Here is a 10,014-nt window from a genome sequence, read left to right as displayed (position 1 = left end):
CCTGCTCCATAGGTAAAGTGCGTTGCATCTCACCGAAGTACACTCTGTGGGTGTGTTGCATTTCAAAAATCCCTTCTATGGGGTGCAATGGGCGAGAAGTGACAAATGGTAGTGTCAATCCACGAGGTGGAGAGGCATGGAATCTTCCAGAAACTTCTCCTTTGACACTTGCCTCTCTGAATTCGACCAAGGATGAGTAAGAGATCATCAATCTCCAAGTGGAAGCAAGAACTATCAGAGGGAAGACACTAATCAAATCACAAGTTGACTCATCTCCCTTATAGATATCTATATATGGATCCCTCATCCCAGAGATCCAGAGGCTGGAATTTTGCATCTTGTAACGAATTGTTGTTGGTTTCTTGAGACAACATCATAATGTTGGGTGATCTAAGCATTGTATGAGGTGAAGAAGGGCTTACTTGCTGAGAGGATGATGCTGGGTCAGAACAACTGGCTGTAACTCTCTTGGCTCTTTCATGATTATCAATAAAAGCTATTCAATTTTTCCTCCATACTCTTGTGTCGTTTAGGTTTTATGCATTTGTATGGTCAATTTACATCTGATCCTAGATTGTTTATGATAATAGATCCATGTTCTTGTATAGTGTTATGCTACTTTGATTCTATAGGTACTCTGTGAAGCTGGGCGTACAAGGAAGCAAGTAGCAAAGGACTATCATAAGAGAGAGGAATCAAACTAGGAGCCAAGTGCAAGACAGAGGTTGGTCTCCTTTATTCTTCTCTGATCTATCTTTCATAAAGGAAAAATGAAAGTAGCTTTACTTTTCTTTCAACTTAGTCACCGGAGAATCCACAATAAGAACAATTTCCTACCAACGTTTCAAATCCCTACCGGGATCCATCATCAGGACAACTTGAACGCTTAATAGAAGAAGAGCTTATTTGAGGGATTAAATAGTAATGAGGAGAGATCAGTGGCTCTTCTTGCTATCTTTGCTCTAGTTTTTTTGAGTAAAATGATTTCACTCCAGGTATCCCCTCCGTATAGGGAAATGATTCTGGATTTAAGACCTCTGTGGTTTATTATTTTCGACTTAGTCACCGGAGAATCCATAGTAAGAACCATTTTCTGCCAACGTTTCAAATCGCAACTGGGATCCATCATCAGGACAACTTGAATGCTTGATAGAAGAAGAGTGGATTAAATAGTAATGAGGAGAGATCGGCGGCTCTTCTTTCTATCTTTGCTCTAGTTTTTTCGAGTAAAATGATTTCACTCCAGGTATCCCCTCCGTATAGGGAAATGATTCTGGATTTAAGACCTTTGTGGTTTATTATTTTCGACTTAGTCACCAGAGAATCCACAGTAAGAACCATTTTCTGCCAACGTTTCAAATCCCAACCGGGATCCATCATCAGGACAACTTGAATGCTTGATAGAAGAAGAGCTTATTTGAGGGCGGCTCTTCTTGCTATCTTCGCTCTAGTTTTTTCGAGTAAAATGATTTCACTCCAGGTATCCCCTCCGTATAGGGAAATGATTCTGGATTTAAGACCTCTATGGTTTATTATTTTCGACTTAGTCACCGGAGAATCCATAGTAAGAACCATTTTCTGCCAACGTTTCAAATCCCAACCGAGATCCATCATCAGGACAACTTGAATGCTTGATAGAAGAAGAGCTTATTTGAGGGATTAAATAGTAATGAGGAGAGATCAATGGCTCTTCTTGCTATCTTTGCTCTAGTTTTTTCGAGTAAAATGATTTCACTCCAGGTATCCCCTCCGTATAGGGAAATGATTCTGGATTTAAGACCTCTGTGGTTTATTATTTTCGACTTAGTCACTGGAGAATCCACAGTAAGAACCATTTTCTGCCAACGTTTCAAATCCCAACCGGGATCCATCATCAGGACAACTTGAATGCTTGATAGAAGAAGAGCTTATTTGAGGTATTAAATAGTAATGAGGAGAGATCAGTGGCTCTTCTTGCTATCTTTGCTCTAGTTTTTTCGAGAATGATTTCACTCCAGGTATCCCCTCCATATAAGGAAATGATTCTGGATTTAAGACCTCTGTGGTTTATTATTTTCGACTTAGTCACCGGAGAATCCACAGTAAGAACCATTTTCTGCCAACGTTTCAAATCCCAACCGGGATCCATCATCAGGACAACTTGAATGCTTGATAGAAGAAGAGCTATTTGAGGGATTAAATAGTAATGAGGACGGCTCTTCTTGCTATCTTTGCTCTAGTTTTTTCGAGAATGATTTCACTCCAGGTATCCCCTCCGTATAGGGAAATGATTCTGGATTTAAGACCTCTGTGGTTTATTATTTTCGACTTATTCACCGAGAATCCACAGTAAGAACCATTTTCTGCCAACGTTTCAAATCCCAACTGGGATCCATCATCAGGACAACTTGAATGCTTGATAGAAGAAGAGCTTATTTGAGGGATTAAATAGTAATGAGGACAGCTCTTCTTGCTATCTTTGCTCTAGTTTTTTCAGGAATGATTTCACTCCAGGTGTCCCCTCCGTATAGGGAAATGATTATGGATTTAAGACCTCTGTGGTTTATTATATTCGACTTAGTCACCAGAGAATCCACAGTAAGAACCATTTTCTGCCAACGTTTCAAATCCCAACCGGGATCCATCATTTTCTGCCATCTTTACTTTGTTTGTTTCTAAGGTAGCTACCACACCTTAGTGGGATTAACAGTTCTGCATAGACACTTTTCCCTGTAACAATGATGAATGAAGATATGAGGATAAAGATATCCTATAATATTTATTGTCCAACTATCATACTTATAGTGTGTGGCTTAGAAAATGGACTTTGATGGCAAGGGTTCTGTATGGTTGACCCATATCCATGGGTTTATGGGTGACCCATAACCATGAAAAATTAAGGTTCAAGGAAAAATATACCATGTAATGCTTGTGGTCCAACTATGATACTGATAGTGTATGGCATAACAAATGGACCTTGAGATAGTTCTCTTTCCATTCTACTAAGGTATGGTATAAATCAAGTGGCTTATCTTTGTTGATCCTTACTATATAATGAGATGTTGTAAAGGCTTCCTTCAAGTACTCCAGTTTCATAGTTTTCATTCCCAATGTTGTGAGTTGATACTCGCACCATGACATTACCTTCACATCAAAAGGGGTATTTTGTCATAGTTAGAAACATCTTAAAGTCGAAAACCATATTGGCATCACACTCTCAATATTTCATTCATTAGATTTATATATTAGCCCACCATTTGCGTACCAAATAAATGCATAACATGTTTTAGGCCATAGATAGAAAATAAAAAAATCAAAGTGGTCCTTGTATGATTCTAATAATAATACATTCTCCAACAAATATTCCTTCGAGAGTATGACATTAATGCTAGCATGTTTATTTCCCCATCCAAATTCACCAATTAGGTAATTAGCTCACATTTTCTTTCCATTTTATTGAATGTAATGTATAAAAGATTTTTTAGCCTATACTTTGTACAACCATGGTAATTCATCTTGGTATCTTCTAACCTTGCAATAAAATGGGGAAATTGTTGGCTCGAGGCTATCACTATAAGTTCCCATATATCTGTTTGTAAAAGAAAATGGGGTTAGAAGTGTTAGAGATAGCATAGATAAGAAAGTATAGTAGTTCTGCCTCCCATGGATTTCCCTCCTTTCATGCCTTTTCTAGAGAAAATATTGTGGAATAAAAAATAAATATTTGATATCATTGCACCCATGAAAGCTGTCATGTTAAAATTCAATTCCCTAGCTACTACCAACTCACAACCGCCAATAATGGAAATTAGTGAGCAATAGATTAGCACTAAAAAACGAGAGACCAAGACACTAAAGGTTCGCTCATCACTTTTGATGATTTTTGTGAATGAAAATGCTACCTTGGACATGTTGACAGTTGCTACCATACCCAATTGTATGTGCAATTTCCACCATCCCCAATGACTTCCAAAATTCAAAATCAGTATCTAGAGCATCCACTAAATGTGTTTCCCAAGACACCCACATCATTAATGATCCAACAACTAGTGAAAGTGTTGAAGTCAACCAAGGGTAAGGAAATGCATTCAACACTTTCTTGTTGTAAATGTTGAAGACAACATTTAGGGTTCACCAAGCAATAAAGTAGATTCCAATATTCAATCTCTAAGCCACTATTGGTGGAGAATATTTTTGTGGAAGGACTTTTCCACAAACATCATTGTCAGAAACTAAATATGAGGAACTAGCTATGCCTTGGCATGAAAATTGAATCCTATCCTTCTCAGAGGTTTTTGAGATAATTCAATCCTGCATAAGTCATGAGCTCAAGAGACTTCCCATGTATGGATTTTGGGAGAGATCTCATCATATTGGAGTGGCGAGATAGAATACTACTCATATTTTTTGGATAAGATCTAAAGTAGTTTCCATAAACATTGATATTAATATTAATTTATCAAAATGGTATGGATAATCCAAAAATCAAGGTAATAAATACATTAATAATCAACATTACAAGGAGGAAATGCTTATTTAATCTATCCATCACAAGCAGGATGGCCTCCAAGAGATGAGTCCTCACTACCAAATCCAAAAAACCCATGGAAATACACAACATAAATATATTGACAATGCCATTTGTTTTTTATTGTGAACAATCATTATAATAAAAGTGGATATAATTATAACAAATAATCCTTCTAGTAGACATCAAAGGCCACAATGACTTAACAAATAAAAATTGACTTGAATTCCTAATCCTAAAACCCACTCTTATCTTACTATGAGAATTAAATTATGGATGAACCAACCAACTAGTTTTAGATGATTAATGTGTGGGATTTCCAGGATCCACCCTTGTAATACATGGAGGTATTTACAAGTGTGCATGTGTACACACACACACCAATGATTACTCACGAGATCATCAACTAGTATAGCTATAACCAAGGGAACCAAAAGTAATGCTTTAGTGGATTTATTGCATTCTAGGTATGGGCCTTATACCCATAAAGGGAAAGCCTCAAAGTCTTTGAATTGAATCCCTACTGAGATTTCAAAGTGTTGGATTATCAAGAGAAAACGTAAGAGAATTGTAGCTTCACCCTAACAAACCACAAAAGGAACCCTCGATGCATTTGACATTAAGGATGGAAAATTTATTCTTGCACATTGATCGCCTCACAAACCCCTATCATTGATTAACCAAAACACTGGCGAGTGCAATTGGGATATGTCATGAGTAGAAGAGAAGAAAAGTATGAAAATAATTCATCACTTTAAATTGCTATCAATCTTATCAAAAAATCACTAGAGACCCTTGAAACATTGGTTCCCATGGAGTCATAACCTACTCTAATAACACTAATCCATATCTTAGGGGCCAAGATCTCAGAACACCAGGAGAGGAAAGAAAACACAGAAAAAACATAAATAAACCTTTTATTAAAATAAGGGAAACTATTATAGCTATATTGTGTGGACAAATTTGTCCTTTGACAAAGTGAGATTTGTTATTTATAGCATTCTTGAGTTACATTACCACAGGTAAATACCATGGGTAGATGTCACCTCCCCTTCAGATCAATAGATATAAATCTATAAGTGAGTATATTGTAGAGAAGAGGCTACCAAATCTTTGTAGTTCAATGTGTGATCAATTGGAAAATGTTGATGGCAATTATGTTAATCTCAAAACATTGTTGGATTAATGAAAATGTTGATTTTGGTGTTGAGTTTATTTGTGGTGTAAATCCACTTTGATTTTGTAGCTTCAAAGGTAGCGTTTCACTCGTTGGGGGGCCCACTAATGTAACTTCCCCCTATTCTACACCTACATATTATAATGATAATTGTTATTATAACATGAGCATGGAGGACCATCGATAGATGATATGTGATTAAATACTTACAAATTATGATTTAAAACTAAATTAATTAAACAATTGAAGAGGGGATAGCTTTATGGATCCTTTGTCTAAGGGAAGCTTACCTGCTTGCATGTTGTGAAAAGAAATGACCCATACCTAGCCGAATTAAATGGCTGAAGTTTCTTGCAACCTCATAGAGAATTTATACAATAGGCTTTAATATGATGTGATTGGGGCTGAACTAGAGTTGGAAGGGTTCACTGACATACATTAAGATATTGCATTAGGGAAATGGAAGGGTAGGCAGTGCCTATTCCCTTTTCCCCCTCATATCAAAGAGACGTTGTCAAAAAACCAAGTCGGTGCTCTCTCAGAACACATCGAGACACAAAGAAATTGTTTATCTTTATGCATCATAGAATATATATGGGACTCTCTCTCACGCATATTTTTTTAATTGGAACTAGGTTCGATGCTTCAATTGGATTCCTATGATTGTGTTAAGACCATTGAATTTTGTCTAAGCCTGTGTTACCGATGTTAAGAGCAGAGATTGAATTTAACTATTGGGTGCTTATTTTTAGCAGTGAAACCACTTAGTGCTTTCTAATTTACTATTAAACCACCTAACTACTAGGTGATTGTTCCTGATTGTGAAACCACTTAATTCTTACCAGTTTGTTGTTAAAACACCTACTTACTGGGTGCTCTCTATTGGCTAGGAAACTGCTTAGTTCTTGCAAATTGGTACTAAACGACCTAATTACTAGGTGTTTGATGTTAGGTATGAGACCACTTAGTCCTTGCCAATTTTTTGTTAAACCACCTAACTATTGGGTGTTTGTTATTGGTTGTGAAGTTGCTTGTTCCTGTCAATTTGTTATCAAACCACCTAATGACTAGGTTCTTTTTGTTGGCTATGAAACCACTTAGTCCTTTCTAATGTTCTACTAAACCACTTACATAGTCGATTAAATCCTAAGAAGCTAAGCAAAACACCCATTTATAATTTCGGTGAAGCCTTATTTTTTGAAACATAGGGAGAAAGTGGGTTAATTTGGTGCTTGTTGTATAGATGTTAAACCACTTGGACAATTGAATCCATTTTCTAAGTGTTTGACCAAACCATTTGATGTAAAATTACCCATACAAATGTATTTCCTCAGACTCGGTATCTAGCTCAATGGTGTTCATCTGCATGAAATATTGCATTATAATTGGCATATGGTTGGGGGGATAGTTTTTGGCTTGAGGGGGCCTGACCAAGGTTCAACGTTAATTAGCCAAACAAATCCCTACACTACTGGCCCTTTCGACATCACCCCATAGAGCGTGGACTGAAGTCTTACCCGAAGCAGTATGGGGGAATGATGGAACCAAGTTTCCGCACCCTGTGATGGTTGTGATGTCGTTTGGTTTATTTTATCCCTGCCTTCACACAGATGGTCCCACTCTAGCGCTTGTAAGACAAACTCTCTATTTTGGCTTTCAATACCTTCTTGAAAGTATATGATCGACCTTTGCACAACCCTAACTTGGGGCTCAGGTACTTTCACGTTGTTATGGCAGCGCGCCGTGTAGATTCCTCAATTACCCTAAGTGACTTGCTTATCTTGTCAACTACTTAAAGTTATCACCGTGCAAGTAGATATTCGTAATTGCGTTCAATTATTCAATGTAGTGGCATTCATTCGTGCATCGTATAAGCATAATAAAGGAAAGTCATACATAAAATATCCAAATGCATCAATAGAACAAAGACACAGAAATTGCAGAATAACTCCTTTTATTAATATCTTCCAAGTGTTTACAAACTCTGTCCACCCTATGCACACAGCTGCAGGGGTCTGCGCACTCAGCTGCGGACTTCTACCCTAGGCCTCTGCGCACTTAGCTACAGAGCCTCTACCTATGCTACAACCCAAGACTTAGACTTCTTGCTCTAAAGCTATGACTCTCTTACATGTTTCCTGCCCCTAACTACTTAGAGCTTAGCTCTTTCTATACAATCCCATGGTCCACAGACCATGGGTAGATCTCTTATAGCCAACTTTACTTTACAAAACTAAGGGCAGACTACCCTTTGTGACACATAACACCTTCGTGCTCCGCGACCACAAAATGTGAATTATTTAGAATAATATTACAAAAGGTTGCCTTAAACATGGGCTTTTAGCCCCAAAACTGACCTTGGGGGAATAGGCCCCCAACATAAGCATCGTGACTCTCCCTTGAGTCACTCGATAGGCACAAAGATCTTTGCATGAAGCCCGTCTAGCTCGACCCTGATGACCGTAACTTCGGTTGTGCACTGAGCTGCTACCTACTTTGCATCTTCGACTATATTCTCGGTTACTTCCCCTACGCTGTCAGCCTCAAGCTATTGTTGCGTTGCTTGTAGACTCGGAAGTTTTCCTTCAATGTTTCCTGTGACGATATAAGCTTCCTCCAGCCACAGCTTTAGTTGTGCCTTCAGCACTGCTTCCTTGTGCAGCACTGTGTCCACCTCTTTCCTTCAGCTACTTGGCTTCTTACAGCTTGGCTAACCTCTCTGTCAGCTCGATAGATCCCCTTGTGCCCTTAACTACATCATAGCACTGTTGGAGTTTGTATGCTTCCGTTTCTAGCCTCTAGATGTTTGGGTCCTCTTGCAAGTTGGTCAGGACCTCAAACAATTGTTCAAACAACTATGTGTAGTCTGCTACTGCACTCTCCACTGCCAAAACTTCTTCTGTCATAGTGGCCACCCACTGTTCCTTTACCTCTGGCGGTGTTGAAGGCTAAGCCCTCAACTAGAGCTCTGTAATTTGTGGGTTCAGCTCCAACTGAACCCATGTCATATCTGTCCGAGTGTCACGCACCCCTGTGGAAAATTTGTGGATGCAGACCTCGAATGGCTCCTCCTCCAGAATGGCCAATTCTGAGACCATTCTACAGGCCTCCTCCATGATCTGTATGATCTTCTTATTCTGGCTAGTCGCCTTGGCCTCAATGGCCATGGAAGCATTCCTTTGCAAGGACATCTTATTATTGTTTATCTTATGTTCACTGTTCACCTAGAGGGCATGGTGCTCATGGGCCCTCATAACTACAATTCCTCCATCCTATAAGAGGTGGAGTGCTTTGCATGGGAGCATTGCCAGGTTCAATACCACTCCCTTCAAGGCACTAACAATGGGTCTGTCAACCTCATTTTCTATTGACAGTGTCCCATCTGGCAACACTAGCACACTGGAAGCCTATGTGCACAGCATATCAATAGCCTCTGATGTGCTAATAGCCAAGCTGGTGGATGGCATACCAGCTTAAGATGTTCAGGTCTGCAACTCCTGTAGCCTGATCTGAATGGCCCCTAGGAGGACTTGCTACTGCTTCTTAAATTGTTGGAGGGATTCTGTGGTGACATCTCTAACTGTGTCACCGATGTCATATAAGTTGGCCTCGAACAATTTAATGGGGTCTAGCAAGGTCTTGGTTGCCTTGTATTTCTTTCTGGACCCTTCTTTTTCCAGCTCTCTCAGACGCTTAATATAGCGAGATGTCTCTTGAGTGTTCGTGTTGTGCTGCTCTGTGTCCTCTTTTTCGATTTTGGGTGAAGGCAACTGCGAGCCTTTGTAAGAGATCCACTCTACGCCACCTATTTATTTTCTTGCCTCCTTTCGTGTTTGTTCTACCTGGGCATTCTCAGCGACCTCCTTCCTCCTCTTTTCGACCAGTTGTGCCATCTTTAGCTTGGCCTCTTCCTTCTTCTTTTGTGCGGCAGACTTTCTTGCACCCACCGCCAAGTCTGTCGAGGTGCACCACTTGCCAACCATTTATCCATCACCGCATCGATGGCATCATCTGTGGCTAGGTACGACAAATCATACCACTTTTGTGCAGGGTCCTTCCACACACTGATTGAAATCCGATGGAAATAAACCTTAAACTCAGCATAGCTCTATAGGTTGGCATAGACTGTGGGCGACAATCATGGCTTGCAATTGATAGCCATCCTGATATTCATTTCCATCAAGATCTAGAAGATCTTGGTGTCTCGAACATGCTCCACGTCCTTGGTCGCCCACTGCGAAGCATACTTCACTACTTCAGGAAGGTCTGATGAAACTGAGGGGAATTGGCTCTCCACTAGTAGCTCCCATAATCAACAACAGGATCCACA

The 10,014-nt window shown here is 39.4% G+C and overlaps 1 pseudogene; it reads right to left on the bottom strand.

The window, feature by feature from the left end:
- Positions 1 to 3,465: 3,465 nt before the first annotated feature.
- LOC149203846 (glucose-6-phosphate/phosphate translocator 2, chloroplastic pseudogene) lies at positions 3,466 to 8,851 on the bottom strand (annotated as a pseudogene).
- Positions 8,852 to 10,014: the final 1,163 nt, after the last annotated feature.

This window comes from Pinus tabuliformis, chromosome 2_1 (assembly GCF_031772625.1).
Source record: "Pinus tabuliformis cultivar Carrire ecotype Pingquan chromosome 2_1, CPIR1, whole genome shotgun sequence".
In the NCBI taxonomy this organism is placed as follows: Eukaryota; Viridiplantae; Streptophyta; class Pinopsida; order Pinales; family Pinaceae; genus Pinus; species Pinus tabuliformis.
Note: the sequence above shows the minus strand (reverse complement) of the source record. Positions and strands in the feature narration are given on the sequence as shown.